Source organism: Lacerta agilis, chromosome 17 (assembly GCF_009819535.1).
Source record: "Lacerta agilis isolate rLacAgi1 chromosome 17, rLacAgi1.pri, whole genome shotgun sequence".
Taxonomy (NCBI): Eukaryota; Metazoa; Chordata; class Lepidosauria; order Squamata; family Lacertidae; genus Lacerta; species Lacerta agilis.
In genome coordinates this window covers 7,894,105-7,912,845 of record NC_046328.1, presented here as the reverse complement: position 1 = coordinate 7,912,845, position 18,741 = coordinate 7,894,105, and the positions used below count along the sequence as shown (strand labels likewise).

Genomic DNA, 18,741 nt, shown 5'->3' with positions numbered 1-18,741 from the left:
ACTATTCTCCAACATCAACTTCTTCCAAAGCAACTACTCTATTCCAAACTTAAAAATGGAAAGCGTAATGCTGATGGTCAACCAAAGAGGTTTAAAGATTCTCCAGGCAAATCTTAAAAAATGTAGTATCAAACCAACAATTGGGAAACACTGGCCTGAGAGTGCTCCAGTTGGAGAACAGCCTTTACCAAAGATGTTATGGACTTTGAGAACGCTCGAACTCAGGATGAAACTGAGAAATGTTCCAAGAGGAAGACACGTTTGGCAAACCCTCACCATGATCAACTCCTGTCCAGAAACCTATGGCCTCATTGTGGAAGGAAATGTAGATCCAGAATTGGCCTCCACAGTCACTTACGGACTCACTGTTAAAACCATGTTCATGGACGACAATCTTACTCGGCCACGAGTGATCACCAAAGAAGAAAGAAAAGGAAGGCTTGTCACTAGCAATGAGCCCCATCACATTCAGCTTCCCACTTCTAAGTCAAAAGTATCCAGACAAGGAGTGACTAAGTAGGAGCTGAATATGCTGAATCACTGGACGTCACCTGAGAGTTGGAACCCAGAAGTGGGTCACACTTTGACCTAAGATGAGAGGAATCACACCAGTATTGTATCTACATCTCTTATCAGAATACTTCTAATAAAAAGCTTCCATCCTTGTCAGAAGCATAACTCACAACAGGTAACAAACATGTTGCAAAAGTTTACACCAGAGCACAAAAGTCAGTAGCTGACATCTCTCCACCCTTCCTACATTGTAGGTCAGGGAACTTTGTTGTAGTGACTTTGTATTACGTGACAAATGTGTGACTGGCTAGCTGAAGTTACTTTACAAAAAGAAGCAGAGGAGGTTTGTAATGGTAGATCTGGCATCTACTTTAGATATCTAGCTTCCAAACAAGAGTAGAGAGCAGAATGATTAAAGTGCTCTACTGTCTCACTGTGATACCCACTGCACATTCAACTTTCAAGTGGAAATAAAGTGGGCACGAAGCTTAACCAGCACCTCCTGAAATCACATTTATTCACCTATTACTGTTTCTTTCAGAATTCTGCTCAATGTATTGTTTCAGGATGCAAGTTGCCTTGGAATTTGTAAATGAGTGTATAATTTCTTAAAAGGAAATAAAATAAACTTAGTGCAGCCATCTTCCACTCTTTCAAACCCAAGACCCATCTAGAACGCCAACTTATAACATGGGATCTACATTTAATATTTTTACCCCACATACCCATCTTTTAAGCTGTTTTTGAGAGCTAGACAGACTGGAGGGAAAGGATCTTAATAACAGTACAAAGGATAAAGTATTGGTAGGCAAGAATGAGAAGTTGTATTTGCTGAATTTTGATCTTTCATTGCTTCTTGACATTTTATGGGAAGAGACTCAAATAAATAAACAAACTGTCAATTATTACTCTGTCCTTTTTGCATTTGGATGCTACTTTCTTCTCATTTTCTCAATCATATTCTAACAAGGTGACTTTCTACAAGGGACTGAAGCACAGCAACATTTATCTGCTGCAGCAGTCTGCAAGGCTTAGGAAACTTGGACAATCTTGCTCAGAGCAAGAGCTGACCCAGTAAAAAGGAATAATCTGTACTTTATGTGCTGGTTATGATGAGACACCTCACATCCAGCAAGACAGCATATAACTTTCTAATTTTCACAAGCATTGCATACATATTCAGCAGTAATTCCTCAGCCACATAAATGGTCTTAATCTTCAGAAGCCTATGTGATTTCTCACCTGCCCCCCCCCCCCGTAAAAAACCACCAGGTTTCTCAACCACCCTTCACATTCAAGCGGGATAGTAATGTAAAGTTATACTTGTTTCACAATGCAGCTGACATATTCCTGATGAAAAAGTAAATTACATATAAAGCTTTTCTACAATGAGTCAGACTGTCAGTACTGTCTACACTTGATGGTGGGCAGCTCTCCAGAGTTTCATACAAGGGGCTTTCCCACTTCTACCTGGAGATGCTAAGGATAAGCCTCTCCCCCATCCTGTCCACACACACGGACACCTGATGTTCAGCGAATGCAACAAGGTTAAACTTAGACATCATACTACTTCAATCAAGTCACAGTTGCCACAATGATCTCCCAACACGAACCTGTATGTATGAGAGATACCCTAGAAATGGTTTTAGCCAACCAACACCCATGAAGTTAAATGAACATTCTAACATTCCTCACACTGGATGCACCGGCACTTCACACTAAACCGTGTTTTACTGCTAGTACACAAACTGGAACAAGACTAATTAAAAAACCTAGGGTTTGGTCACTCCTCCCCCCCAAAAAAAAATTTCCTTCTGCGTGGCTGGGAGAAGCAATTCACTAGCATTTAGTTTCACTTTCCCCTGAAATTTTTTGTGAACCAAAATCCAGGGCATATCACAAATTCTGGTTAGTTAAATAAGCTTGCTGATCAGAGACTGGCAAGGGTCTGGATTAAAACCATGGTCTCTGTTCACAGACAGCAAGCCAAGATTAACTGAAATGAAAGACCAGCCAAATTCTTATCCACATAATGTAGGAGGGAAAAGGAGCATGTGAGCCCAAGGCTTCAGTCTGCCTCATTCCAGTTTCTGCATGCAAGTGATGTAGTGCTATGTGCAAACTGGACCATTAAGGAACACTAAAACCTGGTTTGTCACCGAACATCAACTCAGAGACCTGCAGACAAGAACAGATCCCTGCCAGGTACACCTGCATAGCAACCTGCATTTGTTGCATTCTCCCCTATATTTTTCATTTGTTAACTTAAAATAAAGAAGTAATTTATAAAGTGTCCCTAAACATCAGTCAATTTAATATAGCATAATGTACCAGGAAATTTGCAAATTGTCATTTTGGGCCTCTACCAAAAAATAAAAAATCTAGCACCACAGGCCTTCCTCCTCCCCCAACAGCCACCTTCCATATGAAATGTTCCATTAAGATCTCATCTGCTATTTTAAGCTGGAGAAATTCTACGCATCTGCTGTAAACCAGGACTGGGGAACATGTGGCCCCTTTATAATGGTTGCTGGACTCCAGCAACCCCAGCCAGCATGGACAACCATCAGGGATGGTGGGAGTTGCAGTCCAACATCAACTGAAGGGTCACTGGTTCCCAACTTTGCCTATCTTATACTTGCATTACTTAATATGGAAAGGCTTAGAAGAATTTTAGTAAGAATCTCTTACAATAAAGAAAGCCAATTAAAAATGATGGCTCTAGGTTTGCCTCCTGCCTCTTCAACTGTGATTATGTTGGACAATACACAAAGGTAATGGAAAGCCAAATTTCAGATATGAGGGAGACACATCTCTCTTTTGAGTGCTAGTTGACAGTAGTTTTTTATGACCGTATTTGGGGGGGGGGGAGCTTCACACAGTAGTAAAGCTACCCTATGGTAATTTTGCTTCAAGGACCATAAAGAATTTTACAGCATTGCCATGTGAATTAAATGCAACTATCCCCCTCATCTCAGGATGACTGGCTTACTGGAGGCTCCTAGCAAATAAAACAAGCAAAAATGGAAGGCACAAATGCTAAAAGCAATGAATCAGAACTGAAAGGGCTTCAGTGAAAAGAATATGAGATGCTGACAATGTAAACAGATAATTGAGACAGAAGCAGAATACAAGGAATAAGTCCACTGGTGCACATATTATTTTTAGTAGTAACAAATGCTGAAGTTGTCTTTGCATTTACACTTATTTATAAAAATATTTCTAGACTGCTATTCATACAAAATTATCAGAGCAGTTTGAAATAATCTTATATAAAACAATTATTTTAAACTATATAAAGTAAGAGATCATCTATTACTGCTCATTCACGTTTTTTTCTCTCTTGACCGTATTTGTATTACCTCAAATGCTTTATATCCCTCTTTCAACTTCAGGTCCCTCCCCCCCTTGCACAAAATACTCTGTTACACTACACATCTTCCAAATCCAAATACAGTTGTACCTCAGAAGTCGAAGAGAATCCGTTCCGGAAGTCCATTCGACTTCCAAAACGTTCGGAAACCAAGGTGCGGCTTCCGATTGGCTGCAGGAAGTTCCTGCAGCCAATTGGAACCCGTGGAGGACGTTCGGGTTCCAGAGAACGTTTGCAAAATTAGTCAAGACAGTCCACACATTTAGAGCAGAGGAGAATACTATATTGGCTAGAAAAATGTGTCTAATTTGTGCTACTGCACTGGCCTGTTAAGAATATGTAAAGTTTAACACGCATCTTGTTAAAGAAGGACAGTACCAATCAATGGAGCAGGGGGTGGGGTGGGGATCAGCAATGCTCAGGATGAAGCAGACAGGAAGACATGCTTGCTATTGCCAACCTTTTACTGCACACGTATATCAAACCAGGCACTTGTAACTACTGTACCTTAATACATTGCAAGACATCAGGAATTGCATCCAATGTTAGGCCTACTAAGAGAAGACTCCCCAAAATAAATGGACCTGGCCAATTTATGTGGGTCACTGAGTGTAACTTAGTTGGATAAAAACCTCAGTTGATCTGCTGTGGCAAACTATTAAACAAAGTGCATTTAATATATTCACAAAAGTTTTTCCCCACGTTTCCACTGATTCCCCACCGCAAGTAACATATGATCCACGGAAGAACAAGAAATGGGTATAGCATTTATATACAAGGGAAGGGCTGTAACTCAGAACTCCACCTTTGCATGCAAATGATCGCAGGTTCAATTCCTGGCATCTCCAGGTATGGCTGGAAATGACTCCCGAGTGAAATCCTGGGGAGCTGCTGCCAGCCAGTGTGCACAGTACTAAGCTAGATGGATCAATGGTCTGATTCCGCATAAGGCACTTCCCATGTTCCCCTGCAATGAGCTTGTGGTTTTTAAACATGGAAGGACTGCCTCAAATAAGGAATTAAATAAGCCACTTAAGCAAGGGTTTTGATTCAGAGGAGTCATGCGGCACACACAGCAGCAGAATTGGTCCTTCCAGACAACTGCCACCAAGCTGGGCAATAACAGAATGTTGTGGCTTAGCTTTAATATTCAGAGAATGGAAATGCTCTCCAAAGTCAACTGAAAAAAGGGGGCTGATGGGTGGTCTGTTGGTCTTCTAAGGTGACCTTTTCTAATCTAACACAAATGCAAACATTCCTGCAATATTCACAAAAAGTGCTGACTTCTTCTGATGCGAAAAATCTGAGGGTTGTCAGAAGGAGAACTTCAAAGCGGATATGCAATTTCCATTACTCTAGCTGTGCCCTGGAATTACTTCAGGCCTATGCTGAAATTCTACCCACTAGTGTGCCTTGAAGCTCTGCAAGACCTCTAAGGTACAGGATCAATGAGAAATTGTGTTTCAAAAAGCTGTAAGAGGACATGGTAATTGCTGGACGTATTGAACACTTCTAACTTTAGCTGCCTCTTAAGGTTCTTCTAGCACATCCTTACACTGAAAAAAAGTGAAAGGTTCACCTTGCAAAGAAGGGTTAAAACCACAATTGCAAACACACAAAAATATACCCATGTCTTAGGAGCATTTAACGGATGTTCCATATGGTTCTGCACAAGAGATGTGAATTGTTGCTATCAATATTATGTTTGCAGCCACAATCAATAATTTTATTATTATTTAGTATTTCAAAATCAGCAGGTGATTCTGAGTACCCCAGATAACTTGGCTGGCGTGTATGCATCTTGGCTTTATGTGAAATATGAATGAGTCTCAATGCAATGAGTCCCAATACAACGTATTTGGGACGGGGGCTGTTTCAATGGGGGGGGGGAGTATGAGGTATCCAAAGATGACTGTGGGGAAGGCCCCATCAGGTTAAGTTGAGTCATATCAGGACCCTATGAGTCATCTGAGCTGTTAGGGAATTTGTTCATGGGTGAGTAACTTGATCCTGAGGAGGGGCCCACTGGATTGCCATGCTACTGGCCCCCACCAGCCTCTGCTGACAAGCCACCCCCCACCCAGGAAGCTCCCAATGTCCAGTATGAAACCTCCTCCATCATCTAGGATACAGAGATGCAAGCACCAGTGTAAACGGACAGCTCAGCCCCTTAGATGGAGTTCCTGTTTGCAGGTGCAAACCCAAGCCCCACGCTGCTTGCTGTGCTGAAGCCAAGACCACCTGTCTCCTTTATTACAGGAGCCCAGGGGGCGTGTCAACTGTTGGAACAATGTTTTAGCTCACTTGGACATGACCTGTACCTGCTGTGTTGGTGATCCTTGCTCTGCTTTTGCACAGTACTGAACAATCATGTCTATTGTAGTAAATGAGATCCGAGCTAAGAGTCCTTTGTCTTGCAGGAGCCAGGACACTCGGCTCCACATTTGCATGGCCTGTTCCCTCCTCAACATGTTGTAATTCAACACTTCTGGATTAAATAATCAGTTTCCCATTACATATGAACCAAGAAACTATAGATACTATGAAATTATAAATATACATTATAAGTGGTATATTTGTAAGAAATAAAATTAACCATAGCAAAAAAATAATAATGCATTCCAGCTTTTTATCATACTAAAAACTTCCACTGGACACATGTGCACTCTCAAGGCATACCACAAATTGTGCTCTGAATCACAGCCTTTTGCATTAAGGATGGCTTTAATACTACACAACCTGAAACACACTCTATAGTTTTAAAAGCCCTGGTACATTTGAAATGTCATAAATTCAATGCTCCTTTGTTTGGGGAATGTTCCTCTATGACAATTTGCAAAAGGGGGGGGGGAGAGACAGACAGAGAGTGTCTGTTTACTATTTAATTTATTTAAATACTATTTAATTACTATTCAAAGGAAAAGGGAAATAATTTCAAACTGTAAGATTATTCAAACTACATAGATTGGTTTTGTTAATATGATTTTGCATCAATCCAAAAGACAGCAACTGGGACTATACTTTAGAACAGTGTTTTTCAACCTTTTTTGGGCAAGGGCACACTTGTTTTATGAAAAAAATCACGAGGCACACCACCATTAGAAAATGTTAAAAAATTTAACTCTGTGCCTATATTGACTATATATAGTTATTCCCTTGAATAGGAATCAAATAAACACAATTTTCCCCACGGCACACCAGGCAACATCTCGCGGCACACTAGTGTGCCGCGGAACAGTGGTTGAAAAACACTGCTTTAGAAGTGACCTACTGACTGTGTGCACCTTTTTATTTGCTAAATTTTTCTTGAAAAAACACTACGTCCCACTAAATATCAAACACAAATCCAAAGTCTCTCTGGGAGCGGAGTATCAAATAAGTAGTTCAGTCTAATACTGTAAATGCTTTTTTCTGGATGCAACGAGGATGTATTTAATAATCCAATCCTAAAATGTAGTAAAGAACTGTACTGAATTTATTTTCATGACCATGGTAAAAATGAAAAACTTGAGAAATCAAAAGATTAAGACCCTATTTTGAGCACTGTACTAAAGACTTGGACTTTATTATTAAATTGAAGTATTCCTATCAACAGTACAGTGGTACCTTGGGTTACATATGCTTCAGGTTACATACTTCGCTAACCCAGAAATAACGCCTCAGGTTAATAACTTTGCTTCAGGATAAGAACAGAAATTGTGTTCTGGCGGCGCGGTGGCAGTGGGAGGTCCCATTAGCTAAAGTCGTGCTTCAGGTTAAGAACAGTTTCATGTTAAGAATGGACCTCCGGAACGAATTAAGTACGTAACCAGAGGTACCACAGTATTTGCAATAGAGCCCCTTCAGATATTGATATTTTAAGAAACTGGTCAAAGAGAACAGCCCTGGAAACAAAGTCAGATTTTAGAAACTTAAAAGGGGAGTAGACCAGAGAAATGGGAAGCTGAGTTAAAGTGGTAGAGATTTTCAATATATGAAAGGAGCAGAAAAATTGACCTGTATTTTGAATGGCATTTTCTGAGGTTTCACAGCTGAATCTCAAGAAAGGCTGGGGCAGCGAATCAAAGTGGGTCCCCAGTGCTGAGATATCTGGCAGGGGAGCACAGAAGCTCTCATTAAAATGCCAAAATGTTCCCTGAAGTGTAGCTGATAGAACTGCACAAGAGACAAGCCAGGGCAGAGGAAGTATAAAACTATTGGGGGGGGGGGCACAATAACAGAGACACATAGAAGCTTTCCATTACTTCTACCACATGTGGAAATTAGCTGTGACCAGAGTTATCTACAAGGAGAGGTGCCAAGGAATGCAAAGCAGCTATTTGAACAGTTACCATGTTAACAAAATGCACAACTTGGTTGCTCTGCTAATACCTTTTCGATTTGATTTTCAGTCTGCAGCAGAGAAATCAGGATTCACCCATATAAAAGTTCAGGGCAAAAAAAACACAATCAAAACCCCCCTCTTCATTTACCCCCCAAATAGCAGAATTCAGAAAATGCACTGTGATAAAGCGTCTTAAGACAAAATGGAACCCCTCCCCACTTTATAATTTTCCTATAGAAACTGATCTTACATAGTATGATAGAAAGTCACCCTTCATAACAAATTCTGATTTTACATGTTTTCCACTAGTGTGATGAGGCTTTACCGCCCCGCCCCCTAAACTGGTGCTGAGGTTGGGAGAGACAGCACAACAGCAGGCTGGGGAAGGAGAGGAGGGATTGTTCCATATCACAAGCAGAAATGTTTCTGCTGACAGAGCAACTGCCCTAGTGCTACACTGATTTTTCCCCAATATCAGAAGTTCAAATTGGGTCTAGCTATAATGGTCAATGGTTGAGGCTCCAGTACTTTGGCTACCTCATGAGAAGACTCCTTGGAAAAGACCCTGATGTTGGGAAAGATGGAGGGCACAAGGAGAAGGGGACGACAGAGGACGAGATGGTTGGAGTGTTTTTGAAGCGACTAGCATGAGTTTGGCCAAACTCCGGGAGGCAGTGAAAGATAGGCGTGCCTGGTGTGCTCTGGTCCATGGGGTCACAAAGAGTTGGACACGACTGAACAACAACAACAACATAATGGTCAATAGTTAGAGAGGGTGTGACTTGCCATTCAAAACATCAGCGGGGGGGGGGGGGTTTCAGACAGGAGTTTTTCCAAGCCATACTTAAGAGATTCTGGGGTTTAAACCTTTTGCATGCAAAGCATGTACTCTTCCACTAAGACACCCACCCCTCTTAATACAACATATAATGAAGAGTAACGTTCCAATTGAGGAGGCAAGGAGTATATTTGAGAGTCAATCTTGAATTGTGGACAGCAATAAAAGCCATCAAGAATACTAGCCCCACTTTTTAAGATTAGGGAGCAAGTCTTTCAGATGGGGTGGGGCTTCCAGACAAAGTCAAGTCTCAGCACCATTTACAGTTAGTACATACGGTACTCCAAACTTATTTTTGCCACCCTTATTTGGAGTTCACTTTAGTAGAAGTTTGACAATACAGTAATAACTTGGAAATAAAGTAGCCTAAAAATATTGCTGCAGCCCCCTAAATCCCTGGTTTCGGCTGCTAGTTTAAACAAGATTTTTTTTTTCCTGAGCAGGGGAGCAGGAAAGGCCTACTGTTGACAAAAATGCGGTGACAGCAAAAGCAAAAACCCAACCACAGTACTGGTATTTTGTTTGGGAAATATTGTTTCAGGCAAGTAGTCCTGAAAATGTCAGAAACTAGAGCACAGAAACATTTTTATCAGTCGTCTCAGGGGAATCAATATTTTGTTTGAAGGCATAAAAAATATTTGACACAGTTCAAACACAAACAACGCTAGTTTTAGTTCAATAATACTGTGGTAAGATCTGATAAGAAGTGCTTCATTTTGGCACCTTTCTACACAGCTGTGACATGCATCCCTTTTCATCACATCTGATGATTTAGAGTTGGGAGAAGTTATGGGTTAAAAAAGTGTCAAAACTATATGGAGTCCAAGAAGAATTCAGATGGTTTTCATATTATAAATACTGTGTGTGTGTGTGTGTAAGACAGACAGACAGCCACCCAGAATGGATGGGAAGAAAAGAAATGGATGAGCTTTTGACCTACATAATTAGCAAGTGTTAGCTACAGCATTTCTCAGATATATTCCAATGTACTGCTTAGAACATAACTTCTGATGGTTGCTATGTTAAAAGCGCAATATTTTTTTTTTAAAAAAAATCTCCATCCACATGGAGCCATACAATGTACCACAAGCAGACTTGAACTGTTTCAGGTATCACTGCAAATTGGCTGCACTTGTGGTTGTATACATACGTACACACACACACACACACACACACACAGTCACACTGAAAATCAGGAATTAGTGAACACGGTTTCTAAGGATGAGGAAATGGGAAGCTGTAGCCACCAGAGTCCAGACGGTCAACAGTAAGGATGAACTGAAAACTATCTCAGAGAGGTTAATGAAAAGCATACACTAGAGAAGCGATAAAATAAATGCAAGAAATTACTGGATTCCCTGCTCACCTTTGGAAAGTTCCAAGGCTGCCGCATACTTCTGCACAAATATGTTACAAGAGTTATTTCAACAGAAAGTCAGGGGACAGATCTCTCTTGAGCTCTTAAGAGGCATTTATTTAATCAATTCTCCTCCTCTGAATGTCAATTATTCCTCCTTTATGAGGAATGCAGGCTTTGCTCCAATGCCTATTATGGGCAGAGACCATTTACTGTGGTCTAGTTATCGACATACCTAGTTGATATACAGTGAATGGAAAGTGTAAGCTAAGCCTCAGATGTGAAGCAGGGTAAGTGCATACTAACATTTATAAACCTGTAGCAAATCAGGTTTATTATGACAGACCATTACTGTATTAGAAAATACAAAAGAGAAGTTGATAATACAGACTCCCCCCCCCCCAAACAAAACAAAACAAACAGATGGTGTAAAGTTTATCCACTGCTGATGTTGGAATTTAAATTCACTGGGTTGATAAGGCAATTGAATACCCTTCCAGAAATAACTGTTCTGGGCCAGGATCAGTTCCTGACACAGCAGCGTATCACGACGAGTGAAAGGATTAAATCAAACATACACTATGGGTGGTAACAAGACTAACATTATGAAGGAATACTGAAGGGTGGCAGGTCAAGTCTCTTGTCTACCTTCTTAAAGCGGCTTCTCAGAGAAGTTATGCACTGCATAGCATCACGCTATAAAGATTGCAGCTGTTGGCGCATGCTGATATACACAGTCCTGCTTGGCGTTCACAGCTTACTGTCTCATAACACTGAACTCTTTGTTATAAACCTGTTCCAATTGTGAAGGACAAGACCAATGCTCCAGTTCTTGGCCCAAGCATGTTAAAGGATGTTGGGTACTGCATAACAAATGAAAGGCTTTAATCTGCCTAGGATGGATGTTAACGTATAAGCAAAAAGCTTGGGGGGAGAGAAGTGAAATGGACTACATTATTTCCCTCCAGCAAATGTGGTGCAAGCAAGGTGCTGTCGGCCACAACCTCTTGTTTTGCAGTGGAGAGAAAACATCCCACTACTTTCCTGCCTTCGAAAACTCCTTACACTCCCTGAAGCAACTCCTTTCACTAAACCCCCCCCTTCTATTTGTAGGAAGAGAATGTACACAAGCAAGGAGCCACTGTGTCAGGATCTTCCCCAGTACTGCTCATGAGTAACAACAGAGCCTCTTTAGAAAACTAAGGCTATTTATTAAGCATTGCTATTTACAAGCGGAGATAGTCAAAAACATGACCATTCAATCACTATAAGAATCCGGAAGTACATTCCTACGGCTACCTGCCCAACACCAAATTTTCGGCACCCTGAAACGATGTCTCCTGTGTCCCCTAGCCCCCCTGCTCTGTGCCTGTGTCAGAAGCTGTGAGCTTCTTTCCGACCTCGTCTGGCTGGTGGTGCTGGGTCTTTCTGCAGCATCAAGGGGCTCAGGTTCCCTATAGCTTAGCGAGCTATCTTTCCTTGAAGAGCAGCTCTCCCTGCCCTGCTCCTGAGCAGGCCTCCCTCTCTCCCTCTCCTCGCGAGGAGCCGGGCTACTCCTGACACACTGCATCCCAATGAGCCCCTCCTCTTGAAATAGTCTTTGAACAATATCTGGTAGAGATGGAAACAGGGTGGTTTTCTTCTTTCACCATGCAGCTTGCTAACTGTCTGTACCTTTTAAGGAATTTTTTTATGAATGTCACTACTATAATTGTTTTTAGATAAGCTACTTACAAGATTTTTTAAAAATTATATTAAGCAGAACAAAAAATGATAGCACATACGTCCTTTCTATGTTTCAAACTGCACAATTTGGTATCTGCAAATCATACTAGTAAGTCTGATTTTGCCAGATAAAGCAGGTGCTTTTCATCTCAATTTTCAAAGCCATTCCCACCTTCGAGAACAAGGTGGACTTGACTCCTTCATAATCATAAGTCCACTTAGGTCTTCATCAAGGATGCAGCTTTGCTTGCTGAGAGTTTTTGACTGTGTCAGATACATCATGTATCATTCACCCCTAAGCAGAAAGAGAACCAGAAATATCAAACTGTGGGTACTGCTGAACTGGGTGATCAAGTAACAAGCTCTCAAAGTACTTTGGAACAAAGCAAAGTCGAGGAACTGTGGGGACGACGACGACTTGAGAGTCGCTGGTGGCTAATAATATACAATTTACCATGTCATTCACAGCAACCAATTTAATTACAAGTATTGTTGTTCGGGAGCAATTGAAGATATTCATTGTCTAACTTTAAATTTGCATTTCCATGTGCTCATTAATAACCATGAACAGTGCTATTAAAAAAACAAAAGCTATTAAGAAAGATTTAAAACAAAGACATCTCATTTGCATACAATTCCAGTTATTTTTAGCACAGGCATGGAACATTTCTGAAGTCTCATTCATAGGACTAACTTTTTTGCGGGGGTGGGGAGCTGAGCACTTAAGGCAACCTTCCCCAACCTGGTGCCGTCTGTTCCTGTTGGAGCCGATGGGAGTTTGCAGCCTAAAACATCTGGCACCAAGTTGGGTAAAGCTGCCTTGCTTGGAACAGTTACTTGGCTAGGGCATTAACACAAATCCCAGTTCAGTGGACACATAAGTGCTATGTAACTGGCTGTCACAGATACACCTCTCTTCCCACAGTTCAAACATTTTTGTCTCTTTTCTCCCAGGCCATTCACTCTTAAAAGTGTACGGTAACCTCAGGGATGCATGAACAGTTTCTTGGAGAGACAAAGACACATTTATTCCCTTCCTATCTGTTAGCTGATTGAGTCAGGGATCACAGTGCCAGTCTTCTGCCATCTCCCCAAGAGTTCTCTTTCATGCTGGAGGGAAATAAGACATCTCTCTCCATTGTAAGCTCTATCCTCCTAGGCACCATAAGGTATATTTATGGGCCCCTGTGACAACCCAAGAATGTTAGAGCTACCGAGTAAGGACTAAAGTGAACACTGGCTGTCTTATATACTTCAATTGTACTTCTAGTGTATTGGAACAAATTCGTTAACAGCTAGCTATTCCACATAACATATGCAGTAGGCCACGAGAAAAGGAGGGGCAAGTATACACCAACAGTTTCATTCTCTGCAGGGTGATGCTGTGTTTTAACAAGGAATATATCCATGGGGTTCAAGGTCCCAACAGGTTAAAAATAAGCAAATACCCCTTTAACTTGTGCTAGGGCAGAGCTTTCCAAACTTTTCATGTTGGTGACACACTTTTCAGACATGCATCATTTCACGACACAGTAATCCAGTTTTACAAGCAAACTGGAGGTTAAACTAACCCCTTATAAGGCCATTTGCATGACCCGCCTACACACTGCAGCCAACACACTAACATGTCGTGAGACACAGTTTGGAAAGCTCTGGGTTAGGGCTACGCTTTTGACCCTGATAGCTCAGCTCTGTGTTAAGCATGGAGATTAGTGGAAAGGATTCATGCAGGGCTGGCATTTCTCTCTCCTAGTAAAAGGCTACAAGAGGAGGGAGATGGTGCTAGGGAAAGGAGAAGGTATGGCTGAGCAAGGGGAATAGAGGTGGCCAATCTCAGAATGTATATGGTTAATTTACTGCTTATTTCCAGGAAGGCTTAATCAGCTTTGTAAACCGTAGCCTAAATATCTGGAAAATGCCATTGTGTCTGTCTTCCAACTTCACCTTCATTTCAAAAGTTGCCATTACTAAGTAATAAGAGTGTCTCCATTTACTTTGACCCGTAGGTGGCCTCTGTGAGACTTGAATGCTGGCTGGTAGGCACCCTAAACAGGAGCACTCCCAGGCCCCACTTGTGACCAAAACACACTTATCTAGGATTCTACCAAATCCCCACGATGGGGTGAGCTCCCGTTGCTTGGTTCCAGCTCCTGCCAACCTACCGGTAGCAATTTGAAAGCATGTCAAAGTGCAAGTAGATAAATAGGTACCGCTCCAGCGGGAAGATAAACGGCATTTCCATGCGCTGCTCTGGTTTGCCAGAAGCAGCTTAGTCATGCTGGCCACATGACCCAGAAGCTGTACGCCGGCTCCCTCGGCCAATAAAGCAAGATGAGTAGCAAGAGCAGAACCTAGCAGTAAGGAAATTCCACAAACATTAAAGGAAGCTCTTTTCCTAGAGCATAAAGGAAGTGTTAGGAGCTTTCGACCAGCATATGATTGTGCCATAGGAGACAAAGCAGAACTGAAGAGCAGAGAACCATATGACAAGAAGCCAAGCGCTAAAGATTTGTCGTATTTTTCACCACCACACTTCCAAAGCAGCCAAGAATTCCTCCCTATTAAGGCTAACCTGATTTGTCAGAAAAAAGCAGGTGGGTCAGCGTTTTCCAGACACAGACTTGTAAACTCAAATTACCCAAAGGAAACCATGTGAACAAAGGCCCAACAGGAACCTAAAACCTTTGCTTCAAACCCAACTGATTAAGTTACTGCACATGGGTACTAATAATTTGCCTTCAAGGAAATATGCCTCCCTTTGCAAGTATGCAAACTGTGGCATTATCAGGCACCACAAGGCACGTGTTTACACTGCCACAGCTTCTTCTAATGAATGCTTGGAGTTAACAGTTCTGCAAGAGTGTCAGGCACCTCTTAAGAACTCTCCTCTGCACCTATGGGAAATGCAAGAAGGGAAACCATAAGACCACCCACACCAGCTCATGCACATCCTTCATCCTCACCACCTATAGAACCATCTCCCGCCTGTGAAAAGCTGAATGGGAAAGGGCATGTGTGAATCTGAGCTGCAGTTTTGATCAGTCCTCAGAAGAATTTCCATGTAAAAATACACCTGGACAGCCCACTGCCTTCAATTATGAGACAGGAGCTGCCCTAGATAAAGAGAAGTGACATTGCAAGGAAAAGGTAGCTTCCACCCCCGCTGCGCTTGCCAGTTAATGCAAGAGAAACACAAAGGTAGTCTACGGACTCTGCCTCAGAAGTATAATTCTCTGAGGCAGCTCATTAATAATTTTCATCCTTCAGCAAGAAAAGCAACTCTGGTTTGGGTGAATACAAGAAGGGGAGAGAACGGTTTTCGAAAAAGATTCCCTGGCATTAATTAAAGACTTAAATCTACTGAACATACATTAGCAAATTAAAGTGGAAGAAAATTCACTAGCCTACAGTGGAGTTATTTTCCCTTTAAGGTTTCCTTCATTTAAGATAAAAAGGCAATACCAGTAATAGTGAGCATTTTTTTTAAAGAACTTCAAAAGTTCAAAACACTTTATACATGTATCTTCCCCATGTTACAGATGTCTAACTCTCTTTAGCCAGAAGTTGGGCATTTATGGTAGCCAGTCCCGTGCTATAAACCAGGCATAGGCAAACTCATCTGGGACTACAATTCCCATCATCCCTAGCTAACAGGACCAGTGACCAGGGATGATGGGAACTGTAGTCCCAAACATCTGGAGGGCCAGAGTTTGCCTATGCCTGCTATAAACACTCTTGAAGCAGAGACTGGTTCTGACTTGTGTCTCTTGAAGCCTTTTTTTTATGTTGGCGTGCCTTTATTATTACCCCCGTATTGCATAGGGAAGGTTCAAACACAGGGAATTCCTTATTTGTACTACAGCCTCTATGCTTCATGAGTTTACAAAGGTACAACTGAAAGTTTAATTTTCCATCCCAGAAGTATGTCAGAGTTTTGGCATAGCTCTACCTTCATTATTGTGAAATACAAGTTTGCAGTATACAGATTTTCCAGCAACGAATCCCACAAGCATCGCATTCTGTCCAAAATGATGTTTACCTCGCTATACCTCAAGGAATGCCTCACCCCATATGAACCTGCCTGGACCCTGAGATCCTCCACTGAGGCCATTCTGCATGTGCCTCCTCCGCTAGAGCTCCAGAGAATAGGAAAAAAAGAGAACGGGCCTTTTCTGCTGTGGCTCCCAGTTTGTGGAATCCTCTCCCCAGGGAGGTTCAGCTTGTGCCTTCTTCACACACTTTTAGATACTAGGTGAAAACACACCTCTTTAACCAGACCTTTGGCTGATTTGACATTTAATGCCCTTTTAAATGTTTTGTGGAAAGGGGGGTTATTGGGTTATCTTTGTTCTAATTTTTATTATGTTTTTATGTTGATATTGTAAATTTATGTTGTAAACCACCCTGAGATCTACGGGTGTAGGGCGTTATACAAATTAAGTAAATAATAAAATAAAAATAATATTTTGACTGAACCAGCTCAAGACATCCTTATTACAAAAGCCTACTGGTAGGTTCACCATTTTCTACATTAAATAAAAAATGGTGGTGGGGGGGGTTTGACCCTGCCACCCACAGAATGACTAAAAAAGATAGAGGCAATATTGAAGAGTAGCTGTAGATTAAATAAGTGCTTGATTATGCCACTGCTGCAACCAGTATTTCATGAAATTGAGTTACAGAAATTCTTTACTATTGATTTATAGGGCTGTTATTTCAAAATACGTCAGAACTAAAAATATACCTGTACAGCTGTAGACCTTTTTTTTTTTTTAGAAAATCGTATACAATTTTAAAATCAATAAACCAGACGGCAATCTGGTTTAGCATAGTACAAATGCTAAAATACAACACATACTTTCAACATGGGCAAGTGTTTAAAGCTATTTTTGCACAAGTGATTTTAGGAAAGCAAATGAAATAAAATGGGAATAAAATTGGCCCACAACTGGGTATGGTCAGCAAGATATCACAAAAAGCTTTAGGAGTATTGATCACAAGAAATTATTTCAAGATGGTCCACTAGCTACAAGGCAGCTGGCTGTGGCAGCCACCTGTAAAAATTGATTAATGATTCAGTTTTAATTGCAGTGTGGTAGTTTTAATAATCACTGTGTTCAGTAATAGAAAGCAACTGCCCTTCCAGAAGACAACTGCCCCTCATTTTACTGATCCACAGTGTCGCTTAAGATAAAGGAGTAAATTGCCACAATTGTTTTACTGCCCCGAGTTATAATTTTCAAATTCTTATTCAATACAGCAAAGATGTGCAGAATACTGAAAATATATCCCGCCAAATAAACAGGATTCTAGAAGCTCTCAGTTCTGCCAGAAATTCTGGTGTGAATATTTGCTTAAGTACTTAGAACAAGAATTTAGAATACCTTTTTAAACCAGGCTTGTAAATAAGCCCATAGTCTGCATCAGTATTGGAGCTATTTTAAAATTTTGTTACTGTTTTACATTTGTTTTATGATAGTTTTGTTTATAGTTGCATACTTTATTGTTGCAACCCATCCTGGGACGTTGTGGTGAAGGGTGCATAAGAAATCTAGTAAAATAAATAAAATAAACGTTACTAGCAAGAACAATAAACCTTAATTGCCTGTTGGGAGGGAATGTCGGCTCTGTTCTCTCCTCCAGCAACCTGCTGCATTTCTATGAGGGATATGGAGGACAACTCTGGAAGCCCAAGGTATTTCCTTGGTCAATACAAAGCACAGTGTTTAGTGTTTGAAAAAACAACAACAGAAATATAGTACCCTAGATTTTTTGTAAAAAAAAATATTCCCTTCAATCTTTATTGAGTAAGACCAAACATCTGCCTAGTTCAGTATTATCTCCATCAACTGGCCTGCAGAGCTTGAGACCGGGAATCTTTCTCAGCCCAACCTGGAGATGCTATGGATTGAACCTTGATGCAAAGCAGATGCTCTATCTCCGAACCACAGCCCTATTAGAGCCCCTCGTGAAAACGGGAAAACATTCCAAGCATTACCGTAAGAAGGAGAGGCCACAGCTCAGAATATGCTTTGCATCGGAGGACCCCAGGTATAAACTCTGCTATCTCTGGTCAAAGCAGATCAGGAAACAGGGTTGTGCAATATATTTACATGTGGGAGAATTGACTCACCTTACCCAACTTGCAACTTCTAAAGGAACTGGATCCCACACTTCATTGATATTTTGTTTGGGTAGACCATGTGTCACAGGTGGAAGATGGTGACACTTCCTGGGTCAACTCTCTCCCCACCCCGTAAGTGGTGATAAATGACAACAGCTTGACCTACCACAGTAATGGCCTTTGCATCTAAGCCCACAAATGTCCTTCCACACAAATCCTTATATTTTCCCTCACCATAATGGTTTTTTAAAAAGATATTCTCAAAATGCTCACTTCTGTGTCAGATACTGAGCTTCATGTATGCATAATTAGATACACTGCCCATGAGGAATACTCAGAGGAATCTCCTCTTCCCCACAATCTACTGATCTTAGCTATAGAACTGTTTCCTTCCTTCCTGTTCTCTCCTTCTTCAAACAGAAGCCCTTGGATGGCTGCTGCTAGCCATCCAATATTCACTTGCTCCAAAGACTGAGCAATATGCAGT

General features: G+C 41.3%; 1 protein-coding gene across 3 annotated transcripts in view; it reads right to left on the bottom strand.

The window, feature by feature from the left end:
• SFSWAP (splicing factor SWAP) overlaps positions 1–18,741 on the bottom strand; it is a 95,725-nt gene that overhangs the window by 21,895 nt on the left and 55,089 nt on the right. The window lies entirely within an intron of this gene.